This window comes from Lissotriton vulgaris, chromosome 5 (genome assembly GCF_964263255.1).
Source record: "Lissotriton vulgaris chromosome 5, aLisVul1.2, whole genome shotgun sequence".
Classification (NCBI taxonomy): Eukaryota; Metazoa; Chordata; class Amphibia; order Caudata; family Salamandridae; genus Lissotriton; species Lissotriton vulgaris.
In genome coordinates, this window is record NC_141693.1 from 832,554,939 (window position 1) to 832,580,210 (window position 25,272).

The window sequence follows — 25,272 nt, forward strand, 5'->3', positions numbered from 1 at the left end:
TTTCAAAGGCGTCGAACCATTTCCTCCACACCACAGGTGGTTCTCCTGGTGCATTGAGAAAAGGTGGCGGAGGATGAAGAGCCTGCATATTATGAGGAAGTGGTGTGCGTAGTACTATAAGATACCTTAAAGATGATAACGATAATAGGCTGACCACAGTGTCTTAAATAACGGAAAACTACCTTTTACTTAATATGTCCCGCAATGTATTATTTAAAGGCAGTCTAGATCTTTTAAATATATTCCCAAGGCAGTTTGTGCCAATATTTACAGCACGCTGTCGTTTTGCACTATAATTAGTTTAAGCTCCCCCAGTCTTACGTCCGCTGCAGCCTTAGCTCACGCTGAGTTTGCCTGTATGTTGTTTTTATACAAGCGCTGTTGCTTTAAGAAGTACCTCATCAGTTTCTGCTCGTAGCTGTCTGAAAGCGGGGTGGAGCTAGTGAAGTCTGAGGCAGATTCAAGATGCGCAGCCTCCTCACCACTTGTAGCGCGTCGATCGCTCAGCCAAGCCCCGGATTTCTTAGGATCGCTGCACATCAGATCGTGACAAAAGATGCCAGGGAGACTCACTTTATTACGCCGCTCATTGTAGAACCTGCGCCGCGGTACGTTTCTCCTCACAATGCGTCTTCGCCTTTTCTTCACGTCTGTATCCACTTCGTGGGTTCTATGTGGGAACTCAGTACCTCATCGCCATAAACGGGTGTAGTAATTCACGGTATTCAAAAACAAGGGAGCTTAGAGGGTAAAGCTAGTCATAGGTCGCCCTCCACTCCTAATACAACATGTACATACAAGACCTAGACTTTATAGGCACTTATACACTTCATCCTTCTATTTACGGGGATACCAATTATTGCAAAACTGTTGCAAGAAGTCACTCCCCTATCATTAGTTATTGGGGTAGTCGGTATAGCCCTGGATAGTGCCTCATTTAACAGTCGCCTGTTCCAAGCAAAATAAAATTCAGTTGTGGGACAACACACACATACACTTCAGTGTCAAACCGTGATACATAATCAACAAAAAAGTGAGTGAGAGCGAGAAGATAGCTCACGGGCGCACCACCAACGGGAACCTGGCAGGTATTCACCAGGATTGCCCTGTTATCATCATTGGCGCCTTCAAGCTCGAAAAAGAAGAAAAGAGTGTCCAACAAACCACTAAATAATTGTGTAGATATATGCAGTGAGGAAGAGGTCAAAAGTAACCTACAAAAAGTCAAACAACATGTAAAAACACATCACACAGCAACACAGATGCACAATTTTATTCTCTCTCTTGTGTTGGGTGTGGGGATTTAAAAATAGTAAGCGTGGTTACTAACTATCCAACCACTACTACTATACTTGCCGACATGTTTCATTGCCTTTAAAAAATGTTGGCAATTTCTTCAGGGCGTCATATACATTTGAGCCGCTGCATATGGACAAAATTGGTCTTCACAACTGAAAAGACATGTAAAAACACACATTTGTAAACAACCTGCGTGTGGGGCTCAAGCCACTTAAAACCAAAAAACATACACCATGGCAATAGTTACCCTCACTCGGCCACTCCTACTCGTACCGGCCGGGGGTATAAAGCTGCAACTGCAACCATCGGTAAAGGATCCTTCCCCTTCAGTTTACTGGCAAGAATTAACAACAGTTCAGTTTCTGTATTGTGAAAGCAGAATTGCTGTAGACATTGGTGGTGAATTTTTATGTTCATAGATACACAGTCTAGTGTTCCCCTTTTAAACTTATCTCCCTCTATCACCATATCGCCTCTTTTAAAATAGTATTATAACTAGTCTAGGGATTCCCGGCGTACAATTGCAGGTGCTTAAAAACACAGACACACACATCGGTACCCTTACTCCTTACCGACTTGGTGAAAGGCATCCGGCATTAAATCAGCCTGTGTTGTTTGTTCGCAACCCAGTTCCGAAATATATGTTTGTCTCATTGCGTGGTCTCGCGACAACGCCGACGCCATTTTGGATCGGGCACATATCCATTGTAGGCAATGAAACTCATCGCGATATGAGGAGGCTGCCTTACATATCAAGTCATGTGGGCCATTCCACTTGCTGTTGAAGTAAATATTGGCCTTCAGGCGCAGAGTTGTCTCCACTGACAAGAGCATGTGTCACTGGTATGGTTGGCTTGTTGATGTTTGGGTGAGTGGCATTTTGATGGGGGCGTTGGGAAGGTAAAGTATCCTAGTATCTTAAAGTGATATTCCCAAACCTGTATTATGTTGGCAGGCCCTTTCATATCACAGTAAACCTCCATTCTCCTTTCAAACTCCAATGGGCTAGTTACAACTGTGAATATAACATACTTGTCATCCCACTCTGTAGAGTTTACAAATGCATCATCTATTTGGCTGACTGGAGCTGTATCTGACCGTGTATGCGGCAAAGAAACAGGTGTAGGAGACATTTGGCGGTGGGCGGTGGGACTTCTTTGGGAAAGAGCAATTTATCTGCGCCTACAGCGTGAGGAATGTGTGAACATACAAAGCAGGACTCATGTGTGATCTTTCTTCCAATCTCCCTCATGCCCCTGTACCACATGTTGTCTAAAAGAGCGTTGTGAATCCCATTATCCTCTGCTGTCTTACTAGGGCGCTGGGAGTGGAAATCAGGCATAGAGTGCTGTTCGAAGGTATAAACAACTGTGTTTTGAGGATTACTGACCCAGTCTGAAATGTATGCAGCCTGTTCTTTCTTACGTTGGGTACGTGAAGTCTATCTGACTGGCACTTTCTCGCGATCTATTTTATACCTGATACTTCGTTTATTTTGGTGGGAACGTTTAGGGGTACCTGGCACAGAGGTATTCATGGTAGTATCAAGTACCAAGTCCCATTCTGTAGGGTCTACAGGGGGTGTGGAAGGTGTCAAGGTGGGCGGTGCATAGGTGTCATAGCTACTGCTGGCGCTTATCCCAGTTTGCTTGTTACCTGGAAGTGTCTTGGACATGGGGTGCCCTGTGGTGCAAATAGGTCTAATATTGCTAGTAGTACCTCTCTCTCTCTGAACGCACTGTAAACCATTGGAATACAGCTATTGAAGCAACAAACATAACAAAATAAATAATGGCGACTGTACATATCTTTTTCAGTGAAAACTTGACATGGGAGGTGGGTCTGTTGCTGCGTCTCAGTCCATAGACCATCATACGATCTCCATGTTCATGTTCTTGGATAGTCAGTGGAAACACGATGCCCTCCTCTCGGTCAATGTTCAGATCTCGGACGGTGCCGGTTGGATCCTCACGTGGCTTCAATGAATCCATTTCTTTTTGGCTATTCAGACAGCTGTGGGTGAAGGGTCCATTTGCAAGTGTCCGTTGAATTTGTGGTCTCTCCACTTCCGGACTGCTTCCTTTACAAAGATGTGTGTCCCAAGGCAGATAGGTGGAAGTTCATTAGAAGTAGGACTCTTGTTCTTTGTCTTTGATATCTGAATGGAAAAGAACTTGAAGCCAGCATTAGGGCACATAAATGAACAAACAATTCAGCTTTTACAATCTCAGAAGAAAGTTCAGTGTCTTGTTTAGGTCTGGTGGAGAGAGCAACCACATTCATTGATCTGTCAGTGACAAGCTGGTGAGGTGTTAGGTGATCAGAACTGGGAGTGTTTCTAAGTGTAAACAGAGCAATGGGAAGGTAATATAGCCATTTCTTCCCAATTGTGGCGCTTATCTTACTGATCTTGGCTTTGAGCAGGCTGTTGAGGCGCTCACAAATACCATTGCTTTGGGGTGATAGGCTGACGTCAACTTATGTTTTACTTCTAACATTGTGGCAATGATGTAAAAAATGGCGTTTAAAAATGGCTGCCACTGTCACTGCGAGTCACTGCGACTGGTATCCAGTAATCCCCAGCGACATATGGCCTCACGAAGCAGGAAGGTAGCTGCAGCCTTTGCGTCATAATGGACAAATGGTCCAGCTTCAATCCACTGTGAGAAAGGGCACACTACTACAATGAGGTATCGGTAATTCTGGCACCTGTCAATCATGTCTACATAGTCAATGTGGAGCTCTCTAAAAGGACCCTTGGGCCTTGGTATTGTTGAGGCAACTGTTTTCATAGCTGGATTAGGAGAATACTTTTTTTTTCTTTTAAATATGTTTATTATTGCAAGATAAGAAAAAAGAAAAATACATCGGTTCATGTAACAGTAGTATGACATAATATTAGCTTGAATTAAATCTTTAACTGTAAAAAGAGCAACAGAGAAATGGGAAAACAAAAGGGAAATTTATAGAGTACTTTCTAGATAGTTATATATAGTGCCCAACTAATAGTAGATAGTCACAAGTAAGAAATTCAATTTTTTAAGATTCAAAAAAGTGTTTCCAAATCTTTTCCTTTTTTTTAAAGGCTTTTGGGCCTCTATGTTTTGCTAATGTGGGTTCCATGATTCTTATTTCGCTGACCAAAGCGCACCATTCTGAAACATTAGGGGGATCCTTAGATATCCATGTTCTAGCTATAACTAATCTTGCACATGCAAAAAGTATAGTTATAAGGTCCTTGTTAGAACAGTTAGTTTATTGTATATCTAAAAGGACTAAGTGTGCAGAAAGCATCGGAGTTGTGATCTGTTTATGTTTTAGGACTTCCATTATTCCATTCCAATATATAGATAATTTAGGACAAGAGAACAGCATGTGTTCTAATCCAGCTGCATACAGATCACATTTTGGACATTTACTTTTATCTGTTGTTGAGCTCCCCTGTGTCCAAGTAGATATTCTTTGTGGGGTATAATAAAGTTGTATAATTGTTCTGTAGGATTGTAATCTAAGATTGGACGAATGTACTACACTGTTTAAATGGGATAGTGCCGCTGCAATCTGTGTAGAATTAATATCCATGTTAAGTCTTCCAGACCATTTGGTTGCAATTTTGGTCGTATCATCGCCCTTGCCATTAGCTAGATGTTGATAGCCCAAGCTTATTAATGATTTTGTTTTTTCAGAGTATAAACAATCTAGTACATCCGATTGGGTTATTTCAGTTATTTTCATTTTACAAAAAAAGAAGTCTCTTATTTGTATGTATTTAAAGTACATATCGTTTGTTAGGCCATTTGTTAATTTCAATTTTTCAAAATCTAAGATTCCATTTGATCCATAGAGGTCTCCCAATGTATTAATACCATGTATAATCCAACGGCTTCCCGTCCCATCAGAAAAGATACCAGGAAGACCTGGATTGTTCCAGAGTCTAAGTTCGGCGTTAAAAAATTAACTTTTGTCAACAGACAAGATTTGGCCCCAAATTTTTTTAATATGTTTAGCTGTCTTAAATTTAACACTTTGAAATAGTTTGGGTCGTGTACACGAAATAAGAATTGTTTACTATCAGGCCCTAACATGTAGTGATGGAAAAATAATGGATTTTCATTCTTCGTTAAGCTCCTTATTCGGCGAAAAAAAGTTGCTAGAAAGTACAATTTAAAATCAGGAAATGTGAGACCACCTTTTGCTATTGGTAATTCCAGAAGCTTTATAGCCCTACGTGCTTTTTTATACCCCCATAAAAAAAACTGCCACATATGCCATCTAGTTTAAAAAAAAAAAGTTTATTAGGTTGTAATGGTATAGCCCTAAATAAGTAAAGTGTTTTGGGTAATATCTTCATTTTTATAAGATTGAGTCGTCCTATTAAACTAAGTGGTATCTTATGCCATTTTTTAAGACTTAAAGTAGTTTCTTTTAGTAAAGCTTCATAATTCATGTTTAATATGTTCTCCACATTCGCAGCTAATTTAATTCCTAAGTAGATAGCACTTTGGCAAATATCATATATAGGTTCTTCTGGGGTATAATTAGCAATGATTTGTGTTTTACTCACATTTAATTTATAACCAGAAACATTACCAAATTTTGTCGCTTCTCCAATTATCTCAGGCATTGCCTTATTTATATCTGTTGTATAAATTGCAATATCGTCAGCAAAAGCTGTTAATTTGAGAATTTTTTCACCGTGGTATACCGGAATGATATTAGCCTGCTTGTTTAATGCATTTAAAAAAGGTTCAAGAGATAAAGCAAAAAGTAATAGGGATAGAGGGCAACCTTGCCTTGTTCCTCTTCCTATCTTAAAGTTGGCTGAGTCTTTACCCCCATAACTAATCTCGGCCAGTGGGTTATCATATAATGAGCAAACCCAATCCAAATATGGTCCGGAGATACCCATTTTCTTTAGTACTTCCCACAGATATTCCCACCCCACTCGGTCGAATGCCTTTTTCGCATCTAACATGATCATACCGAGTGGAGTGTGAATAGTCTCAGCAACATCAAAAGCTGTGATTGCCATATTTACATGGGCAGTAGTGTCTCTCCCCGTCACGAAGCTGTGTTGTTGTAAATTAACCATATCAGGCATAATAGGAGCAAGGCGATTGGCTAAGATCTTAGAGAAAATCTTAACGTCTGAGTTGAGCAAAGAGATTGGCCGGTACGAGCCGCACTCTTTTTCAGGTTTGCCTTTTTTGAGGAAGAAGATTATTTTAGCAATTTTCCAAGATGGTGGTGCTTTCTTAGATATGAGTATTGAGTTAATCAAATTTTCCAAAAGTGGTAATAATTCTTGAGCACAGATTTTATATATCTCCAGAGGCAAACAGTCCTCACCAACTGCTTTTCCTAGCGGTAAAGCGTCGATTGCTCGTTTTATTTCAGTTAGTGTTATTTTTAAGTTTAATTGTTGAAAGACTTCTATATTTAGATCCCTTTGTGTTACTAAATACTTATTGAGGTATTGTATTATTGTGTTTTTGGTAGGTATGTTGTATGGGGTGTATAGGTTTTGGTAATATTTAGCAAACTGATTTAAGATTTGGTCTGCTTGTTCATAGATGCCTTGATCTAACCCTATTATTGCCTTGATTTTGGTTCTAGCTTTTTTATCCGCAGTTTTATATGCAAGTACTTTACCTATGCGATCGCCACCTTCATATTGTGCTAGTTTATATTTATGGATTTTTGCACTATATCTTTCTCTTAAAGTTTTTTTAATACAAGATTGTAATTCAACCAGCTTTATTCTAATCTCGTCAATATCAGTTTTTGAGTGACGCGTGGCTTCGGCAAGTTGTTGTTCGACTTGTAATATGTTAGAGGTGATTCTCTTACTAGCTCGACGGTTCTCAGCATTTGATGTCAATATATATTGCTGGGCAAACCCCCTGATGCTACATTTACAAGTATCCCATACTGTATTTATATTGGCAGTATTAATGTTAAGTAATATAAACTCTTGCATATGTTTTTTCAATGATGTTATAAACCTAGCTTCAGCCAATAGGTACCTTGGGAATGTAAAAGTTTGTGTTTCTTTCTTTTGGTCTCTTATTACAAATTCGAATAACAGCGGGTTGTGATCTGATATAATTTTTGGGCATATTTCCAATTCACAATTATCTGCTATCTGGTCTGATGCCCATATCATGTCTATTCTAGAGCAAGATCTATGTGGCGCAGAGTAGTAAGTGTAGCCTGCTATCAGAGGGTATTTAGAACGCCATATATCTTTCAGGTTGTTTAATCTTGCCAGTTCTAGTATTGCTGATCTGACTTTGTGCATCCTATTTGGGGTACCTTGCCCTGTAGAATCAATTTTATAATTAATGACACAATTGAAATCACCCGTGATTATACATTCTCCCTCCCATTCTAATAGCTCTATACTTAGTTCTTCAAATACTTTGGGATCATCGATATTGGGTCCATATATCACACATAGTACACATTTTTTGTTATCCCATTGTATCTGGGCAATTGCCCACCTACCCCGAGCATCTGAAGCTGTTTTGATTGTTTCAAACCAACTTCTTTTTTGTTTTAAAATGGCGACCCCTCTAATAGTCGCATTTAATGTAGAGCAAACAACCATTTGGTAGCCCATCTGGGACAGCAGTTTTCTGTCCTGGTACTTAATGTGAGTTTCTGAAAGTAACACAAAATCTGGATTGTACATTTTAATCTCTTCTTGTACTAAGCTCCTTTTTATTTTACTATTTAGACCATCTACATTCCAACTTAGTAATCTTAATTTAAGCATTTTTATATCTTATAATCTCTCCTGTGTAATTAGTTTCCCTCTGTTGGTACCTTTTTTTGTACAAATATTTTCTGGTGTTCTTTAAAACAAATTCATTTCTTGCAATAAACTTTTTCTTCCTTTTTATCCCCCGCCCTTTCCCACCCCCTCCCGTGTCAACACCCCACCACCACCCTCGCACCCTCGCGTCCCTTAGGGGGGGGCACCCCTCTATCTCTTGCTGCCGCTGTGTGGGCAGCATAGTGAAGGAGCATACATGGAAACAGCCCCTACCGCTTCAAAAGTGTGTCGGTGTTTGGCCACAAAGTAAAAGAGTATAATCAGACACCAAAAGAAAAAGGAGAAAGGTAAATAAAAGAAAAGGGAAAGTAAGAGAGGCCAAGGGTTCTTAAGTATTACATCAGCAATGCGGCAGAGCAAGAAAAAAAAATCTCGCTATTAATTCAGTTTAAGTTCTAGTTCAATTGTCTTCCTTTTTCTTTTCCAAAGTGATTTTTTCTAGAGCTTGAACTGCCTCTTCGGGTTCTGTAAAGAATACAGCTTGATCGTTTCGTATAACTTTGAGACGAGCAGGTTCTTGAAGATAAGCCATACACCCTATATCTTTAAAAGAATCAATCATTTTCCGAAGTTCCCATCGTCTATCCATTGTGCCTTTTCTTAGATCTGACTTCACAAAAAAGGTCAAGTTATCAATAGTTACCGGGTTATTGGGTCTGGCCTTGAGTGAGACTGCTTGCCTCAGTAAAAAATTCCCAAAGTAAATCAAAAATGGTCTAGGGAATTTATTGTTTTTGTTTTTTTGAAACAAAGGCGGTCTATGCACTCTCTGGAGTTGGGAATCCCAGTCCCAATCGGATAGATCACTAAAGGCTCTTTGGAATAGTTTCACCAGAAAAGATCTCGGATCGGCCCCCTCCATACCTTCAGGGATACCAAAAAGTCTAAGATTTTGTCTTCGAGCACGATTCTCCAAATCCTCTACTTTAGCTTCCAGTTTAGAAACCTGTGAGGAGTTCTGTTTTGCAGTTCATTCTGTTTTGCTTGCACCTTCTTCCACTTCTACTATACGTTGTTTTAAGTCTTCTATTTCTTTTGTAACCCCATCAAGATTTTGACAAATTTCTCTCATACAGACTTGTATTTGGGTATTATCTTCTCTTAGTTGTAAATATTGTTGTTGGCTCTCCATTCTTTGTGCAAGAAGAGTTTGCATAATTAGTTCCATGGATATAGTATTTGATATAGTTTTTGAGAGGTCTGGTAATGATGTTATGTCCTGTGATTGTGCTTGACCTTGAGGTGGTATTGGAATTAAAAAGTCCATATGAGTTGTCATTGCCAATGATTTATTAACCTCCAAAAGAGAAGTACTCCTGTCTGTTTCCTCAGTCTCGTTATTTACTATGTCTGGTTGTCCCGCTAGGTTGACCACTGGGCTTGTTTTAGTTGATGTTGGATTTGATAGTAGGCGATCCGGATCCCCCCCAGTCTTATTAGAGTTGGAAGTTGTATCTTAAGGGTTGATATCCACAGATTCGTCTAATTCAATATTATCAGTAGAAGTGGAGGTAATCATCGAGGAAGCACCATCTCTATTTTCATTATTTGTGTTAGCGCTAACTTCGCATGGGGGAGTTATTAAATCGTGGTTCACAAATGCTGGTTTCTTTATGGATTCCGTTATAAGTATTTTATTGCTCCACTGTGAATTGTGCTCTTCTACGGGGCTTGTGCCAGAAAGTATTAAAGCCATATTCTTTACTCCACCCTTTGCCTCGATCCATCTTCTCAGTGGACTGTCATCAATTAAGCGACTTTTCTTATTTCCGGCCGGTTCTTTGGTTAGTGGTTTGTGGGCTATATTTTTTTGTTTGTTTTTAGCCTTCATTTTAGTTTTCCTTGATCCAGTTGTTTTGCCAAGATTAGTTTTGTTATTAGGGGTACCGTCTATTTCTTCCTCATCTGAAATTTCTTCGTATTCAAGGTTGGAGTCCTCGTCTGCTAGCTCAATGTTTTCTTGGAGTGAGCCATCTCCTAGTTTTTTTTCCCCCACTTTACACTTATCCTTTTGAAAGTTGAGCTTAGTGTTAAGTTCCACTATATCCCCTCCTTTTTTTGGCATGTTATCTTGCATTTTTTTCGGGCTAGTGCGTTCGGCAGACGTCTCTTTTTCGCATATCGTCTCCTTGCCGGTTTGAATTTCATTTGTTGTAACATCTTCTATATTTGAATGACTTTCTGGAGAAAGTACCACTTTGTTCCCTTTAGTAAGTTTATCAGAGCCCTTGTTTCTACTCCTATTTTCCATTTTCTCTGTTATAGCGGCTACCATCTGAACGTCATTCGCACTGCTAGCTATATTTTTGTTTATGTTTGTTTGTTCTTCTACCTCCACCTCTGTCTCAGACACGTTAGGCGCTTTTTGACCCATTAGAGTTGTTCCTCCACTCTTCTCATGCACAAGAGTTGTTTTAAGTTCTCTGTTAGTTTCTTGGTCTAGCGTGTCAGAGTTTTTTTGTTTGTCATTTTTATTTTTAAGTGAGTTTTTACCAGTATTGTTAACACACGTAATTGCGTGTCTGCCTCATTGACATCGGCTCTGTGTACTCCGAGCTGTTCGGCGCCTGGAGCACAGAGCGCGGCGTCTGACGTGCACATAGCTGCAGGGTAGGTGAACAGGATCCGAGACCCGCCCCGCTGATCGGCCTCGTCGGCGTTCGAGTAAAGCAAACCCTGGCGAGAGTCCAGAAACGCAGAAATCCCCTGCTCTGGCGAAGCACAGTCAGCAGCATTAGATCTGGCCGTGAGATATAAAAGCCCAGTTTAACAAGCGAATTTGCGGTGACGATTTTGTAGTGGCTCCGCTAAGCCCAGCGCACCTTCTCCCTTCAACGGCTATCGTATTCAGCCAAATTGAGTAAATTTCAGCATATCATATCCGCGTAGCAGCGGAGCAGTTCCATGTTGCAGCCTTCACCTGGCGGCTTCAGCCCGCCATCTTGACTCCTCCCTCGGATTAGGAGAATACTGTTGACAAATGAGGCATTGATGAACAAAGAGTTGTATATGCTCATGTGCATTGAGGATGAACCACTCTGTCTGCAACGTTGTGGACATGATATCACGAGGGACATGTGTAGGAAGGTGCAACTGAGTGAGAGCTATTTGCGAAAGAGCCTGTGGCATGAGAGGCTGTCTTGACGGGTTTTTTGGCTCTATTTTGGAGTGATAAAGACTTTAAACTTGCTCACATCCATTATATGTATTCTTAGCTTGTGTTGGCTCTTTTAAGCCCTTTCTTCCAGACCTAGAAGAGGATAGCTGCTTTATATGATGATAGATCCCTTACTCTAATCCATCTATTGCCTATTGGCTTTGCCTTTCATTATTTTGCCTATAGTAGAGGGTGGATCCTGTGGTTCTGACTTTATATTATACATTGGTATGGTTTATGTAGGTACTCTGACAGAGCTAAGGGTTATTTCATCCTTCTCAGGCCTACAAGGCCCAGAACTAGAGAGACTCCATTTTGCTTTCTATCCCTGTAGAGCTGAGATGCTTGAAGGGGAAAGGTAATGTTTATAGTTAAGGCTGTTGACTGCTAGGGGAAAACCAGCCAGGACTGGTTCTTATCCGAGGAATGTGTTTGTCTCTTGGGCCCAGACGTAACATGCAGATGGTCACTGCGGCTGCGCAAGGGGCCCTGGAGCTGGCACAGGAATTCGGTGGGAGGCAGCCCTCTGTTGGAAATTTCCATGAGGGAAGAGCATTCTATAATAGTGAAGTGCAGAGGCGGAGTCAGTTAGTTGAGTTGAATTGGAGGAGCGGAGAGTGTTGAGTTGAGTCAGTCAGTGAGCTGGAACTGAAGGAAGCAGTCAGAAGCAGTTACTTATCAGGAGGAGTTGTGAATAGCTGGAGTCTGAAGTAATGCCTTTTAGAAGAGACTGAAGTTATATCGTGGATTAATCTGTGGGAGCAGCTGGAGTTAATTGGACATTGGCACAGAGACATTTAAACAGAGTGAAAAAGCTAGTGGAACGAACGATTATCAGAGCGGCAGAAACCATTAGATTGAAGTCGGAAGGTGGAGAGAGTCCGTGGGGGAGAGGAGTCCAGTGCAAAGTGATCAGCGCAGACGTGTGTCCAAGAGTGCAGGAGAGAATCTAAGACGAGCTAAGGCACAGACGAGAGAGGAGCCCAGACGACAGCTAGAGCAAGACTTCATACTAATCAGGTGCTATCAGTTTTGTTATATTAGTGCTTTCTATTGTATGCCTAATCCTTTTCTTTCAGCTGTGTGTTAAAGTTCCTGCTAATCAAGAGACCCCGCAGATAACCTTGTCCTCTTACTGTATGTCTAATCCTTTTCTTTCAGCGGTGTGTTAAAGTTCCTGTTAGTCATAGAGACCCCGCAGATCTGTGTATGTGTTCTATTGCCATTTTGTAATAAAGATACCCCAGTTCTTAGTGAACTAGTGTGCATGTGTTGTTCTTATGATAGAGAGCGTTTTTACTCCTGCATACAGTGTGTGTTTATTATTCTTAAAGCACAGGTAACCTTTCCTTCTAGTCAGGCGTTACAGCCAGAACAGATGCTGCCCCTGATCCGGTAAGTAACCTTTGAATAATTAGGGAGAGAGAGGAGCCCTTGAGCTAGGGAATTATTGACACTAAGTGATTCGCCCATCCCATAATATTATTATAGTAGCGAACCCTTAGTGAATAGTGAGAGAGACTTCCCAACATAGAGAGACAGAGAGCTGAAGGTATTCATAGGAAAGTGGTCGTCATTGTTATGTGGCGTTAGTGAGAGCACTGATTGTGGTCAGTGTGTATACCCGCAAGATTGCGGCTTGAGTGAGCACTGAGGGTAGTCAGTGTGTAGATCCGCCGGATTGTGGATCATGTTGTAAGTGAGTGAGCACCGGGGGGATACGGTGTGTAGGTCCGCCGGATTGTGGACCGGATAAACAGAGAGCACTGGGGCTGCAGCCCAGTGTGTAGATACGCCGGATTGCGTGTCGAGTGAGCACTGATGGTAGTCAGTGTGTAATGGTAGATAATCAGAACTGCCCCAGGGTAGATTAGTCTGGACCCATGTGGTCGCGAGACTATGAGGTATGAGTGTGGTGTAGGGCATGGACGTCCTTAGTAATCAGTGAATATTCTTAGTAATCCCTATAGATTTAGTGGTGTTTCTGATGATATGAGCTTGTATATTGCGAGTTCCCCATCCTCAGGTAGGTACCCAGGTACCTGGATAGATGGGTCCTGAGGAGGGAGGTGGTTACGTTTTGGCCAGGTTGGTGTTGCTCAGTGAGCTGGTTCTATCTGGTCTGAAAATCTGGTTATTACAGAGGCTTTCCTGTCATTGTCTGTCTGTAAATGAAATCTGAAACATCCTGTTGTACTCCCCTCTTCTTCCATAACTCTTTTTCCTCAGGTGGTGCACTTTCCTGTATCTCTCGGAGGTGCAAATGTGTAATGAGATAATATTGCTGTGTATCATCGATTGTGTATGGTAGAGTTGGGTCAGGTGTATCTGAGAGTGGCGATGAGAGTGATGACTCACTTGTGTCATAAACTGTATTTTCTGTACCTTCCTGCACTGCTGAGGGTGCATCTTGGGCAAGCAGAATGGGGGCACAGTCATTTTGTGCTGGGGATAGAGATTGTACAGGTCGGGCCCTCTGGCTGCTTCTTTTGCAGCCCAATCTGCCATGGCATTTCCTCTGGACACGAAATCTTGGCCATTCGTGTGTGCAGCACATTTTACTACAGCTACGTTTGTGGGCAATGTCAATGAGTCTATTAGTTCTTCAAGTAACTGTTTGTGCATCACAGGCATGCCATTTGTTTTGAGAAATCCACGCCTTTTCCATCTCAAAACGCTGGAATGAGTTGTTGTGGTGACATATGCAGAATCAGAGTATATGGCAATTCTTTCATCAGCTCTATGTTTGAGGGATGCAATCAGTGCCACTAACTCTGCTGCTTATGCTGAGTAATGTTATCTGCTGTACAATGTCTAGAGAGTCGGAGGAGTTATCCTGTTGTGCTCTTACTACTGCAGCTTCTGTGTATCTTATCCTTGTCTCTTGATCAATGGTAGAAGAACCATCAACAAAGTAGACTGTACTGTCTGGTAATGGGTCCTCTTTTACTGTTCCTGACTCATCTGGGCAGTTTGTGGCACAATCGTGAGTGTCATCATCAGTGGTAGCAACAGGATGGGCAAAGATCGTGGCTGGATTCACAGTGTGACATTTAACAACCTTCAAGGATGGCAATGACAGTATGACTTCATATCCTGATACTCTTTGTGTGGTAAGGGTCGTTTTATCTTTTTGTATTAAGACAGCATGCTCAGTATATAGTGTCAGAGGGGAGCCCATAACTATGGGGGTGCTTTTTTCAACAGCAAATGCTGCGGTCGATAAAGCCTGTTCACAAGGATAATGGCCCCTCATCACTGAGTCTAACATGCCACTGAAGTATGCAATTGGTTTGTGGCCCATGGGGTACTTTTGGGTGAGGACTGTTGTCATGACCTGTCCATTGCAGTGAGTGAACAGATAGAATTCCTTTGTGTAATCAGGGGAGCCTAACACTGGGGCATTTGTAATCTCATCCTTCAATTTTACAAAGGCTGATGTCATTTCAGGTGTCCAGTCAATGTTTGGTATGCCTATCTTTAGCTATTTTGACATCTTACAGGAGTGGTGCAGTGATAGTAGAAAAATCAAAGACCCACTGTCTGATGTAGTTCACTAGTCCTAGGAAATTTTGCATGTCTTTTACTGTTTGAGGTTCTGGAGTGTTCCTTATTACTTCTACTCTTCCTGCCGTAACTCTTCTTCCTGATGCTGAAACCATTTGACCTAGGTACTGCACTTCCTCCTGACAGTATTGCATTTTGTGTTTGTCTACTTTGTATCCTCATTGTGCTAGTGTTGTAAGAAAAGCAATTGTATCCTGTCGGCACTCTTGCTCTGTGGTGCTACAGAGAAGTATGCCATCAACATATTGTAGCAGAGTGCTGTCACATTGAAAGTTTGACAAATCATCTTTGACAACTCTGTTGAACACACTGGGGGGCTCACAGTAGTCTTGATGTAACCTTTAATATGTGAACTGCCTATTTATGAATGCAAATAAAAACTGACTGTCAGCATGCAATGGGACACTGCAGAGGGCATTCTTCAGGCCTATGATCAAAAAATACTGCATATCTTGAGGAATTTTAGGTTTGACAGCTATCATTCTGGTGGGTGGTGTATCAGGAATGGAGAAAGTCATTGTGCCGTTCTCATGAAAATATATTCTCATATTTAATTTGGCCATGAGATCACGTCCCAAGAGATTTACTGGGGACTGTGTTGTGTAAAGTAGACACTGCTGAATACATAAACCTCCTATTTCTATTGGTACTGGCTCTGTGAAAGGGACCCTTGCTATTACCCCAGAGAAATCAAGTGTGTTTGCACTTTGATTGGAGATGGGCAGTGCTCCCTCCCTGATACAGGAAAATTTAGCACCTGTGTCAATCAAGAAACTATACGAGTTGTTGTTAATCATGACATGCACAACTGGGTCCTCTCAAATGTTTGTGAGACATGACAACACGGGACACACTAGAGTTATCTGTGGGCTGTCCTAACTTGAATATCCTCCCACCTGGTACTGCTGAATGGTGCCCTGTGAAACCAAATTGATGGGGGGCAGTACTGTAGCTCCCTGTGTTACAATGGCTTGTGTGTGGGGCACCATTTGGTACACAGGCATGTGTTGCTGAGGTAGCTGTGGTTGTATGTGTTGTGCTGTTACCTGTGTGTTACCTCCTAGTACATTCAAGGCACTTTGTGGAAAACTAGTGACAGCAGCCATTTGACTCACTGGTGTGGCTACCATGACTGCGTCAAGAGCCTCTCTTTCCTTTAATTTTTGCTGTACTACTTTAGTACCTGTGTTTTCAATTGCTAATTGCCTTGTTTGTGACATTAGAGATCCGATGTCTGGGACATCGGGAAACTTCCGGCGCAGTTCATTCCATAGCGCTGATCTTATTTTATTGAAAGGATCACCATCTCATTTTGTATTAGTGGTGGAAAGTCTTGTGTCGATGCGTGTAAACATATCCTCTGCATCCTCTCCAATCAGGGAGGTGAGCAGACTTTTCACATCCCAAATAGCCAATGACACACCTGCAGTGTGTTTTTCAAAGGCTTGTATCCACTTTCCCACACCCTCTGTGAGGGGTGGGAGTTCATTCTTCAAATTTTCTTTGTCTATTAGGGACCAAGAGACAGAGAAGGGGGGGGGTCATTGACACTTTTTAACAGCAGGGGCAGCTGGTGTGTTACCCCTGTAGGTCTTGTGTTACCGTACCTGTGTGCGTATTTCTGCCAGACCCTTAGGCCTTGGCGCATGTACTCATAGTCCCAATCCTTGTCTCCAACCCCCTGCAAGATACACTCTTCAGCAGTGTCCATTTCCTCTGGTTTAAAAGATCCTTCTCGGGCCACACCTTCATTTGAGGTGCATTAGCTTCTGTCGAGCCTGCCAAGTTAACTGAGAATGGATTGACATAATAGCCAGACCCTTCTCCAAGTATTACTATCTCACTTGGCATTAGACCATTGGTCAGTGGCGTTCTTGGCCTGTTAAGGGTCATGCGGTGCAGTGCTCTAGATCTGGTGGTGCGCAGATGTGCCGTACCTGATACATCATATTCCTGTGAGATGTCCTCAGGTCGCCCATCGTTACTGAACACTGCAATATTTTCTGTCTCTGTTCTTCTCTGTTTTCTGCCTGTTCGAGCATATTTGACAGATCCAAATTATCTTGGTCTAGCTGTGGTGTTACTGGCCTACGTTGTGTGACTACTGGAGGCGATGCCTGGAGTACAAGCTTAGGTGGTGGTGTCACCTGGGGGTTGTAGTTAATGACTGATGGTGGAGCCTGGGGTTTATTTAAGAAGTTGGCTGTAAGAGAAGCTGCTGTGTTGCTCTGTGGAGGGGCTGCACTTTGGGTTTCCTGATGTAAGTCTATCCATGGCCCTTGCTGTGGTATGATAGTTGGGATCCCACCACTGTGTGACCCTGCTAGGTTTGCAGCACCTGCTAATTCATTGAGTGCTGGTTGTTGCTTCTTACTAAATTGGCCCAAGCCACCCATCAGTTCAGTCATTCTATCCTCTAGACTGCCTACATTTAATGAGAGTCGCTGGAGTGTTGCTGTATTGCCAATGGGGCTTCTTGAGTACTGTTCATGTGACATGTCCCCTGCTGCTCTACCAGTTCTTTGGCATAAGTCCTGTTCTGTCCTTCACCTGTCAATATCTCCCTCAGTGACTACCTCAGAGGGATACTGTTTGCTGTCTCTTTTTTCTTCATTGAACTGTAGCAGGTGTTCTTCCTTCTGCTTGGGACCAGGGTTAAGGGTGTGCCACCCATTATAGTGTGTCTGTGTATTGTAATGCTGCTGGCTAGGGGATATGAATGGGCCATAATGTCTTGTTCTTGTTCTTGTGGTATTGTGATCCCTAGTGATGGATGCGGGCCTTAAGCGGTTAAGTCTGGGGAGTGGCATGTGGGAGCTGTGCTGAGAACCGCCTGAGGCCCCATCGCTCTCTTGGTCCTCTTCCTGCTGGGGGGCTGCAGAGTTGGAAGCATGTGTCCTTTTAATTGTAAATAGCGTGTCAATTTGACCTGGCATTCCTGATGCTGAGCCCTGCAAAACTGGGCTTTGGGAGCTTAGGTATACCTGGCCCTGTGTACTCTCTGGTCTACTATCTCGTGAATCATCTGAGATGTCTGGGGCTGAGACATCGCCATGGCCTATGGCTGCCTGGTCATTTGATAAGAGTTCTAGGTCAGTCTTGATAACCTGTCCTGGATACATGCCATCTGCGTCATAGGCTGGTGGATGTGCTGTGGGTGTTGGCATTATTCTTCTGCGTTGTGTGTAGAAAGGAGTAAGGGTGTAACTCCACTAGGTGCTATTGTCAGTCTCACCCGCTGCAAGTTTGTTGTGTCAATTCCCAGGGCTGATATTAGTGTACAGATGACTGTATGCGTTAGGGGCGAGACCTGAACAGATGATGGTGTTAGATCCTTAGAAAGGGCAATAACACAGCCGTTTTCTAAGTGTACTGTGATCTGTACTCTTGAGTTTTGCGTGGGCTGTCTGCTCATCTCTCTTGGGAATGGAAAATTAGTGACAGCGAATTTTGACGATCTTATTCTCCATTTACCTGGCGTTCATGTAAATATGGCTATATGTTTTGTAACCATGTATTCTATTCATTTGTGTGAAAAACGCTGTTTAAAAGAAAAACATTTCCTGGAGACCTAAGTGACACCTAGTTATTTTGAATGGCCCAGTGAATGTTCTCTGGTTTTTTCCTAGCAGGGTCTGCAATGCTAATAAGGGGGGAGGGGGCAATCCTGAATGACAAATATGCACACAGGAAAGTAGCAGCAATAAAATAGTATATCTGTGACCAGTGTTCCCTCTAACGTGCGCGGCTGCGCTCCCGCGCACCTTTAAGGTACCGAGCGCCAGTGTCCCCTGTGAAGCGCGCACAAGTTCTCGCCGCTGCCCGCTTTTAAAACGCGAGCGGCGAAAAACGGCAATTTACTGGTTGCTTGAGGCCTTTGTGAAAGTATTCCTGTTAATCACCGCGCCCGTAATGCGTTACAATTAACAGCGCATGATGGGTGCTTTGATTAACAGGAATCCTTTCACAATGGCCCACAATAAGCACCCAGCTGCGCTCTATTTAGAAAAGAAATGAAGCAAGACTAAAGCACAACGTGTAAAGCATACGTCATGCTTTTGGAATTGCTACATGTCTTTTCTCAATTGCGAGAGGGTGCGGGCTGATTGTGGGCATTTGTGAAAGTATTCCTGTTAATTGCAGCGCATGACTGGCGCGGTGATTAACATGAATACTTTCACAAATGCCCACATAATTCACATGCAATGTAGCGTCAGTGAATGCGCAGCTGCCTGCCTTTGAAGGGTATATTCACCATGTGTGGACTGCGAGTCCAAACTGAGAGGAAAGTCGATTCCCCTTTTTGTTGGCAAATAAACAGGAGAGCGACTGCTGAACTTGCAGACACCAAGCTACAAGAGTAGATTCCGACTGTGGAAAGTCAGACAAACGAAAGAGGAACTCATTGATAATGGAGCAATAGTTCAGAGGCGACGAGAATGAAGGCATACTGGCGTAGGCGGCCTTTCCTCAGATAGCGCCCTGGGCAAAACCCAGACTTAACCTCTTTCCCACTCGTCTTTAAATTTCTGCATGTTGAAAACTTTGGCGGGAAAAGACTAAAAATGAGGGTGAAGGAGGGGGGGGCAAGGTCATGGTGCTCCACGTGAAGAGAACGAAACGATATGATGACACGGTTACCACTAGGATTCCTACAAAGTGTGCACAGTTTACTTGTGTGCTATGTGGAACGAAAACTGATCCAGAAAGCTTCGGTGTCTCTCGGAAGGGGAGCGCCCTGTGCTGGGCCCGGCTCGCCCATGCTATAGGCCGGTCCTGCATAATGGGCAAGTTACACATTATTAAACTTACCAGAGGAGTTACTTTCTCAGCACTAGATGTAGAATTTTTTCCAGTATGACAGAACGTTCACAAACAAACCTACGTCATGCAGAGAACCACATTTGATTGGCAGTCCAGTGTTTAAGAAGGGGTCTCACTCGCTAGCATGGCAGGACGCAGAGAACTGTAAGAACTGCGAAGGTCGCTGCTAGAGGGCTGTACTACATATAGTCTCGCCAGCACCAACACAGCCAGTGACAAATAACACAAAGGTTATCACAATAACCACATGAGGCATGAGATTAATAGAAATATACAGGCATAGAAAGACAAATGAGAAACAATAAAAAAATGCTCGCAATAAAGTTGAAAATAACTTTATTACGAGTTGCCGTTTATTTAATGTGCGCTGGATGGAGTTAGATATTTTTTGTCTTGCAACAATGTTTTATGTGGGATTCAGTGTCAATAGTCACGGTGTAGGGAAGATACAGTAAAGATGGCTATTTAGTGGACTAATAGCTAATATCAGAATAAGAAACATGCATAGTGCTTGAAATTGTACCTTTAATTGACGGAAATTACCAATCACAGATACATCAACCTTTATACCGTCCACCCTCCATGCATTACTGAAGCTCACCATTTATTTAATGATACGGAATAATTTCCTCTTTAATGCTCTTGCCCAGTCATTCCTTCTCTCCTCATCCTGAGTGTAACCTCTTGCTCTACTGAGTTGGAGAAATGAGGCAGGGGAAGAATAGAGAGGTATTGTGAATGGCAAAGGAAGAGAGGTAAAGAAGGAGACAAGCAGGGTAGTAGTACAGGTAAGGTGGAGAGATGCTGAACATATGGCGAGATTCAAGCTAAAGAGATGAAGGTGAGGTAGCCAAAATGAAAGCTGCTGAGGGGAAGAGGTAGGGGATGGTTTTACATTCAGGTCGAGTGACAAGGAAATGCAAACGAGGGATAGGGAAGAAGTTCAAAGAGAATTGTGACAGAAGGAGGGGAGTATGAAGAGCTAAAGAGGGAGAGAGGAGTGAGGTGTTTAGAGGAATGGAGACAACAGATGCAAAGTAGACAAAGAGTGGTGAGGATCAAAGAATGGAAAAATGATAAGAGGCGTAGGTAGACTGGTCAGGAAAGGACAGTGGTAAAACTAAGAGAAAAATAAAGCAAGGGAGTGATGGGTAGAGAGACAAGTTGTAGAGAGAAAGGAGGTGAAGCAGAGATATAGAGGTGACGTAGTTAAAGAGAGGCAGTGTTGATATAGAGGCAGAGAGAAAATGTGAGGTAGAAAGGAAAGTGGCAAAACAGGCACAGTGGTGATGTAGAGATGTATAAAGAGGGTAGGTAAATTAAAAGAGGGTAAAATGAAATAGAGAAGGAGGTACAGAAAGAGAGAGAAGAGAGCGAGAGCAAGTAGTGATTGATAGGAATAAAGGTAGAGAGAGAAAAAAGGAAGAGAGATCGGATAGAAAGAAGTGGTCAGATAAACAGAGGTGATGTAGTGAGAGGTGGAGTAGAATAAGCTGAAGTAGTTAATAAGATGAAATGTAAGGAAGGATGTGTTTCTCCATCAGTTATGGTTTCTACCCTGCATTTAAAAAAGGATTGCAGTACATTTTTAGATAGTGCAAACTCAACCCAAAAGTATTGGAGCGCTTTACATGACTTAATATTATATATTTTTTTGTATGCATGGGGAGATTAATTGATTTTCCCAGAGTCACAGGATGTTAGGCTGACCGAGACTAAAAACCCATCTCATAAATCGATAGCTCGAGCATTAGCCACAACCCCAACCACGAGCGGAAGCATTTTCAATATTATATACAACTTGATGCAAAAAACAACCATTGACAAAGCCAATAGTCTTCACTTCTTGTAGGTGTAATGTTACTTGTCTTATATATCTGGATGCAATGACAGAAGCAGCAATATATCAGTAGGGTGGCACACTATGTGATGCACATATTTTTAGTGTAATTGCTTTTAAGCCACACCCTTAATTGCATTGGTTACGCACCTTTGAATGATCACCGAGTATTTTCATCTAACTCAAAGCCCTGATCTATACACGCGGTCAGGTTCTTGGCGCACATAGCCTTGGCTGCAGCGCACACAGATCTTACTCTGCTGCACACAGAGGAAAATAATTAGAGGGAACATTGTCTGTGACAATTGCGGTGCTCAAGATGCTTTGGCTTACAGAATCTCTTCAGTTAATCAGTGGCAGATCAATACACATGGGGATACATACATGCATTTACAATCTCCCTAGTTATTGAATCTCACTAATAAACCAGTCTTCTGCATTTGGCAGTGCCCTTCAATAATGTCCACAAAATATTTTTCAGCTACATCCTACAAGCGGGCCCTTACCCTTAAATGATGGAATGGCATGGGCCAGTCACAAAAATATTCTTCTACAATCAATATATATGTGATTATAATCAAACAAAGAATCAACTAAAAACAATCAATGTACACCTAAATATATGGTCTCACTAAAGTCAGCCTCTGTACCATCCAGTGACTTCTAATACAATGACCATGAAAAACACTAATCACAAAAAAAGTTATGCTTTTGAACCTAATAAAAACCTCTATATATCTATACCACTAGGCTCTAAGCAATAACATACAGTCCTGACAGTGCATATTAATTAGCGAACATTTTGTACATGTGTTTCAAAAAAGAAAAGCAAATGCAAATATTTTTTAGTGTTTGTACTTTTTAACCAACAATTGCGCACTTCGGCCACTAGGGGGGCGCTAAAAGTGCTTCCTATGATAATAGTGTACACAAAAAGAAGGATTGCAAAAGATACTTTTAACTGGCGAAAATACAATGCTTACAACAAGAAACACTTAATAATCCCGGGGAACCACTTACACTGTCTACACAGGCGCCATCCAAAATACAGTTAGCTACTCGGATCTCAGATTTAGGCTCTTCTCATTGACTGTTGAAATAGAGGGTTACCTTCCCTGTTACTCTATTCTGAACAGAGGATCCATTTTTTTGATAAATATTGAAAAGAGGCCAGGCGCAATCTTTTCCTTCCCTGTCTCTCTATGTCTATGTTGGACAGAGGATCCCTTGAAAAAAAGCACATAGATAAGCACTTGAAAGATGCCAAACCCACCTTCCTTTCCCTGACAATCTTTAGATCGGTCAGAGGCCCTCCCTTGTTTCAGAGAGGCACAGCAATAGCATGTGTCTATTCCCAGAAAGATAAACACGTAAATCACATTAATTTCCTAAGTTCACTTTCAGGCTCAGAATCCCACTTCGCAGACAACTTCCCCTCTTCTTGAAAAAAATGTATAGCGAGACCAACAGACAGTAACAACCCGATAACCTGGCAGGGATACAGCTGTGTCACAAACATACACACCTCTCCACCGTAACCCAAGAGAAGACACTCGCACCAGGCAGTCCAGTTATAAGCTTACCCGTGCGTTGTGTTCCTCTTATGGCTCAGTCAGAAAGGGGGGCACGATTGCTTCGCAGCCTGCATTTCCTCCCTCTCCAGATGTTTCATGTCTGTTGGTGCTGCCACCTGAGTCCTCGGCACCAAAATGTTAGAGGGAAATTTATTACGGGGCAGAAGGTCAAGGGGCTGGGCGCACGGCACAGAAAACCTGCGCTGGGATAATCGTGAGAGTGAGCTAGGGACAAAGGGGCACCTTAATTTGTACCGGGGTGTCCTGGAACGCTTGCTCTACAAATAGAAAAAACAGATATGTGAGCCGTGGAAACTGAGGCTGAAAGTTTAACTTTATCTTTACTGGAGATTACTGTAGCCGCATCCGTGTTTCAACCACTTGATTTCTAAGGAAGAGTTTCATGATCAACACATTCTCACTTAATATTAGGTGAGCATTGCTGATTATTTCTTTACATTCCAGATAGGGGTCATAGCCACACTGGCCATACATGGGAATTAACTCACTCTTTTCTACATGGTAACAATGTGAGGAACAGGTATACAACATATTTAGTTGTTGAATGTATGTACATAGAGTTCTGTCATATGTTTCAATTGATTTATTTTGTTGTCAATTAGAATGTCAAATAGGCAGGCTTACTCTGACAATGGTTATAGAGTGTTAACAGGTAGCAGTAGGAAAACTATTGGTGATTGATTTACATATAAGAAACCTTTCCAGCAAAGCAAGCTAGGAATAAAAGTGGATTTTTTGTTCATGAATAACAGTTAGTTATAGTTTCCTTTTTTCTTTTTCACTTTCTACAGCCCTGATGATGTCCCTGTGAGGACGAAACGCGTAGGCTGTAATGCTGTAAGATAATATACATGATCAACCTTTGAAGTGACTGTTTTGGATTGAAGAAAATAAGAACGAATAAAAATTAAAAAGAAGCAAAGCCTGCTTTGAAGAGTTTTTCTTTGAACATGAACTGTGCCTACATTGGGCTTTCTGAAAATATGTTTTTGAATATGTGATACTCCTTGGTTTTGTGTATCTGTATAACTGTAGAAGTGGCCTTTGCGGTGGACCACTCCAAGTTGAGTGTCAAAAGATTTTTTCACTGGTGTGTCTGTTAAAGAATAATCTCGTGAAGTGCAGATAAATAGGTGACTCTCGCCGCATTGTTTAGTATAGTTTCTAATAAGGGCACCTATTGTACGTGAGATTGTAATAACTATGGAAGATGACCGGGAAAAGTGGGCCGCTGAGGTATTTCAAAATAAAGGGAGCCAGGATGGGTCAACCATTAGTAAACCAGTGGTAAAAGATGGACTTAAGAATTTATTCTTAAAATTAGAAAAATTAAAGAAGACAGAACTCTCAAAATTGTGGGACGGGATGACTTTAAGGAATTATCTGGATCAGAGACGTATCCCTAGAGGATTGAGAATTTTAATTTTCCCCACATTTGACGATTTGGATCCAGATTTGTTAAAAGATTGGGAGGAGAATCTCTATGCTTCCTCCTTCACGATGATGAATATTCTGATTAAAAATTCCGAACGTAAAGTTGAGAAATTGAAATTACAAATTGCTGAATTAGAGAAGGAAATAGCGGACATGAATATGAAAGATGTAACTGAAAAGAATTATGCCATTTTAAAGGAGGTGATTAATCGCCACCAGATTCAAATCAAGGATAAAAAATTGAACAAGATAAGAAGGGACGAGCGCGATTATAAACAAGGACACATTTTTACCTTCGCCAAGGGGTTTGATGATTTTAGTAATCCCAAAAAAATACGCAGTGAAGTAGCCAGTTCTGATGTAAGCTCAATTAATGCAAGTAGCTCAAGTATTTCCTCTACTGAGGAATATGGGGCTGCTGGAGGTGGAACATTGGGTGCTACGTGCTCGTCCTCTTTTTTAGACGAGTTAGACAAAATAAAGAAAGGGAAGAGGAAATTTCCTCAAGTACAACAGGAGGGAGGAGGAGGCACAGGCGGTACCAGAATGGGCACCAGGAGCCAGAATTTACTAAAGAAGTAGATGAAATTTTGATTGATGACACACCGGGTTTAGAATTAGAAGTGATTAATCTCTCACACAGAGACTTAACTGATGCAGAAATCATGTTATTGAAAAAGGGCCTTTCTTTCTGTCCACAGAAGCATTGTGATTTCAC